Here is a 6,000-nt window from a genome sequence, read left to right on the forward strand (position 1 = left end):
CCACTAAGACCAGCAATTAAAATATATTTGCTGTAAAATATGCATATTTATACCAACATTCAAACATTCCATTTGAGATGATGAGTCAAACATTTCTGAAAGCTAATTTATATAACGGAGTAACTAATTTCAAATCAAAGAAACTTTTTGACCAAAGATATAAAATGGAACATTATAAATTGATTATCATTTCTAAGACCTTGGGAAAACAACTAAAATAAGCATTTGCTGTAAAATACATATGTTTGACCTTTCATTACCAACATTCAAACATTCCATTTGAGATGATGAGTCAAACATTTCTGAAAGCTAATTTATACGCAGTCTTAACGAGTAACTAATTTCAAACAAAGAAACTGTTTTGATGATTTCGTAGAAATGGAACATTCGCATAAATTGATTATCATTTCAGTGCACCTGGGAAACGAATCAAATTTTAGATCCTGTTTTCTTTTGAAATACATACGTTTAAATTTATGCATTACACTCACAAATGTTTACATTTTATCAAATATACAGTATGCAACACCTATTTTTAAACACATGTATATATATATATATATATATATATATATATATATATATATATATATATATATATATATATATATATATATATATATATATATATATATATATATATATATATACAATACAAAAATACAATATATAGATATATATATATATAGAGCAGAGAGAGATAGAGTACATACATATGTTTATATATTTAGGAAGATAATGGATTACCGACTTGGCATCGGAAAATTTGATTTTGCCAAGGAGGAGGAGGAGGACTATTCCCAAGCACTCGCATGTTCTTTCACCAATATACGCCTTTCAGCCGAGGACAGTTCACAGAAAATAAAGTGATCTGCAGCCCCAAGTTGAATTACGCCATGATGAACTATTGACACAGCTTAATTGGATCTCCACAAAATTCTTTTGCTCAAGAATTTTCGCCAGACAGGGGCTTCGGATTAGTTATTTTTAAACATCGCCCAGGGGTTCGCAAATGTATGATATTTCCCTATATTAAAATTAAAAATAAAAAAAACCATATATCAATTTTATAATAGATTAACATCCGTAATAATCAGAGGTCCTGAACCTTAAATATATTTTATATTATATATATATTTATTTATATATCCAGTCGACATGTATTAAAAAACAAGGTTAAAGGATAAGCAAGTTATATTTCATGAAAGATAGAGAGAATTAGAGAGAGACAGAGAGAGAGAGAGAGAGATTTATTTATTTACGGACTCTTATTCATTTATTTGGAAGATAATCGTTTGGAGTCCATTTACTTGGCATCGTATTTTCTTATTCAAATAAGCACTATAATCTGAGGAGGAAGAGGAGGAGGAGGAGGAGGAGGAGGACTATTCCCAAGCACTCGCATGTTCTTTCACCTCTGTCGGAAAGCCGTGCAAAGCAACGAGGACAGTTCAGTTAAGTAAAAAATAAAGTAATCTCAGAAAATATAGTTGAATTACCATGATGAACAGATTGAGACCATGCTTAACTAAATTAGGATTCTATACAAAATTCAACAAAAGATTTTGCTCAAGAATTTTCGCAGCTGAGTATTAAACAGGACTGCGAGTGTCTATTAGTTATTATGCCTTATAATCATTGTCAATATAAAGTTTTTAATTAAGAGCCGGCAGGGTGAAAATGGAAAATAACATGATATTTGTGTGTGTGTTCATTAAAAAAATAAAAAATCATTATACCTGGTCAATTTTCAGGGGCTTAATGAGATTAACATCCGTAATAATCAGAGGTCCTGAACCTTAAATAGTATTTTGGTATTCAAGACAACAGGCATTTATTTTTGTCTCACGTCCAGTCGACATGTATTGAAAAAACAAGGTTACTTTTGAAGGATAATATAGTTATATTTCATGAAAGATATCGATGAGTGAATTATCTGGATACTCCAAAACATTTCTCACTCAAGCACATTTATTTTCCTATGTTATTTATTTATTTACTTGTTTCTTTATTTATTCTATTTGCTACCTATGCATTAATCGTTACGTGTTAATCACAGTCCATTTACTGTTATCCTTATTTCCGTATTTTCTTATTCAAATAAGCACTATAATCTATGGAATCTTACCAGTTAAGGTAAGGACTCTGGTTACCGGCCTGAGTACGGAGGGCCACACCAGGCCTCCTACTGCCCTTCACACCTTACAGCACTCCGGACAAGAAGCCGTGCAAACGCAACAAGGCTAGCTGCAGTTAAGTAAACAATTCCATGGCCCGCTCATACACTCCGTAATCTCATCAAGAAAATATATGTTGAAATAAATACAATAAATATTAGATGTGCAAACAAATTCGAGACCATGACCTTAACTAAATTAGGATTTTATACATGTATTTTGAATTCAACTTAAAAGATAATTCAACACTGTAGTTCTCTTCGCAGCTGAGTATTAAAAAGGACTGTAATTTTTACGAGTGTCTATTAAGGGAAGGTGAATGAAACCGGGAACTTATAATCATTGTCAATATAAAGTTCTTAATTAAGAGCCCGGCAAATGTGAAAATGGAAACCGATGCATACGGTATGTGTGTGTGGGTGTGGGGGTGGGGGGGGGGAAAGTGGTCATCATCATTAAGTACCTGGTCCCAGAATGGGAGCAGAATGGGCTTTGGCGCTGATCATATGAGCATACGTTCGATCTATAAGTCACTGTCCGATCGCTCTGCCGCTGATGAACGAGCTTAAAGTTTTTAAGTCGTACGAGAGCTTATTCTGAGTCAGTGGTTTCCTTATAAGTACCTTATAATAATAATAATAATAATAATAATAATAATAATAATAATAATAATAATAATAATAATAATAATAATAATAATAATAAAAAAAGAAACTGACGTATTGTTTGCTTACACATTTTTCAAGTTATAAATAAATTCAGTCACGGATATTTTCATGATATTTAAACAAAGCAACGCATTCGCATTCTAACGAAGGTATCATCCTGTTCTCTCTCTCTCTCTCTCTCTCTCTCTCTCTCTCTCTCTCTCTCTCTCTCTCCTATAAAAGTATTTTACGATGTATAAATATATAAATATATGGATACATAACTACACTTGACCTCCATTCCCATCAAATAAAAACATGCGAAAACAGTAAACAGTTTTTTCCGGACTGTAGGAAACGTAATGTAAACTAGGTTATGTTTACCCCCATTAAACCGGCCAGTAGTGTTTGCGTCTTTTTGTGAACTGTTTACCTTTACTGGCGACTTACCTATCTCTGTTCATTTAAAATTTGGATGCCAAAACGGGAGCAATGTACCATACAGGTTTTTTATTTACTCGTTTAAAAATGATGTATCTTTGTTTTACGTGAAAAAAAATTACGAATCATTCTCAGAATGAAACAGAAATATGACAACGTATACAGTTTTATCAGAGTATTAGCGTTCCCTAATAAGACTCAATTTCATTTAATGAAAATTGCTTATTCGAGCCAAACATTTCGGTAATGATCTTTACCCTTCTCATAAACGCCTCCTATTCAAAAGTGTCGAAGACATATTTTACACAAAATGCCTTGTAAACAAATCCATTAATGGATTTGTAATTTCAAACTTGATGCATTTATTATCAAGCTACTTCTGCTTTACAGCAAATGCTCCCAGACTATCACAGATACTGATAATGCAGGTGATACAGGACATACATATATAATGTGTATATAAATGTGTATATATATATATATATATATATATATATATATATATAAAATATATATATATATATATATATATATATATATATATATATATATATATATATATATATATATATATATATATATATATATGTAGATTTTAACATCATTAGTCATGATCATATGTTAAAAAGGAAACAGCAGGGAAAAATTACTCCAACTGCAGTACAAAGATACAGAAAAATGTAAGTAAAGTCATGGAAAATGAAGCGGAAAAACGAATTATTAGAGAACAGCTTCGCTGGTAAAGAATGTCAAAAGATTCTAAAGCCTACAGGTGGTTTCTCTTTCTCTTTTCTTTCGGTCCATTTTTCATCACGTCTCCCAGCAACCAGTTCCAGCTGGTGCAGTGACGTCGAAAACAGCACCGTCCCGTGTGCCTCAATCGGTCGTTCTCATCCACAGCTGCACCTGACGGATGCATTTTACATCTCCGGCCGCAGATCAGCATTTGGGTGATTTGCGGCATCGCTTTCAGATTTTCCAGAGTCAGGATCTTTCAGTTATGACCGATAAAAGGAAAACTGACAGAACAGAGCAAAAGAATTTTTGTCCTCATCCTCAGATTCAAAAGATGATGCTCTTGCGGTTATGACGCAAATTCGAACAAACGGGGGGAATAACCTTCTTCTTCATCTTCTTCTTCTTGAGCAAATAAATCAGAGCAACAGCTTCCTCAATATTGAATAAAGGAATTCCTAAAAATGTCTGGCTGGTCGTCTTCGATATCAATATGGAACCGAGACGAACAGATTCATTTTGAGTTTTTACAGGGACGATCATTTGTTTATGAAGGTGACGATCGCACGTTCCGTGGGAAATCCACAAAGAACGGGTTTATTGGCGTCTCGAGATTTTTTAAATCAGGATATTCTATTCTCTCTTTTTTTTCGTAGCATTTAAAGGAACATTTAGCATCGAAGGTTTGTTGCAGCGGCTTTGTTTCTAAGCCAGTAACATTGTAACACAGATTGGCAAGATCTGAAAGATAAGTCATTCCACTTCCTTAAATATAATTTCTTTTTAAATTGCTTTTTCAATTATATCTTGTTACGACTACTGCTAATATTACTACATTACTACTAGTAATACTACTGCTGCTGAACTGAACTGAATATAGAATTTAGGCCAAAGGCCAAGCACTGGGACCTATGAGGTCATTCAGTGCTGAAAGGGAAACTGACAGTAAAAGGTGTGAAAGGCGCAACAGGGGGGAAAACCTCGCAGTTGCACTGTGAATCAATTGTTAGGAGAGGGTGGAACGTAAGATGGAACGAAGAGAATATGAAAGGTGGTACGGTAAAAGAAACGAAAGGGGTTGCAGCCAGGGGCCGAGGGCAAGCTGCAAGGAACCTTAAGCAATGCCTACAGTGCACCGCACGAGGTGCACTGACGGCACTAACCCCCTCCGCAGTGCTTATATCACTATCATCAGCATCGTTATTTATGATGAAAAATTAACAACCTCTGAAATGACATGAAACTTCTAAAGCAGCAACATGTCTATCAGTCAGAGAGAGAGAGAGAGAGAGAGAGAGAGAGAGAGAGAGAGAGAGAGAGAGAGAGAGAGAGAGAGAGAGAGAGAGAAATTTTCCATTAATGAAGAAAAAATCAAGCTGTTAAAGGAAAGAGTTTCCGGTTAGCAACAGAGAATGTGCTCAACTTGCTTTCACGGTCAGGGACAATTTCATTACCGTCAATAAACATTTGCCTTTGCAAAGCCCAATATGATCACTATGTCTCAACTGAAGATGATATTGAGAAAGATGTGTTACACTTGGAAAAAATCTTTTATTCGTCCAAAAAATCGCATTGTGGCTTGATTTCTTCGCAAAAATTAAAAAAAAAAAATCTTTCTGATACCTTCAAATGCTAACCCCACAAGAAGCATTCTCCTAAATCAAGAAACAAATAACAATCGTTTAGCGTCTGGAAATTCTGTTATCAGCCAATGACCTTGAGAAAGGATTCATATTCTGCAAAATCTGGAAGCCATCCAGCAAATCACATAATACTGATGTGTCATATCAGATGTGAAATGCTTCCATCAAATGCAGCTGCCGATCAATGAGAGAGAGAGAGAGAGAGAGAGAGAGAGAGAGAGAGAGAGAGAGAGAGAGAGAGAGAGAGGTTATCAATAAATATTCCAAGATAAGATTGTTCACGTATTTTGAAGAGGATCTGGATAACTGAATTTAGATGTAAAATAAGCATCTTCATCACTACCTCTAATGTAGCGG

This window comes from Macrobrachium rosenbergii, chromosome 41, assembly GCF_040412425.1.
Source record: "Macrobrachium rosenbergii isolate ZJJX-2024 chromosome 41, ASM4041242v1, whole genome shotgun sequence".
NCBI classification, from domain to species: Eukaryota; Metazoa; Arthropoda; class Malacostraca; order Decapoda; family Palaemonidae; genus Macrobrachium; species Macrobrachium rosenbergii.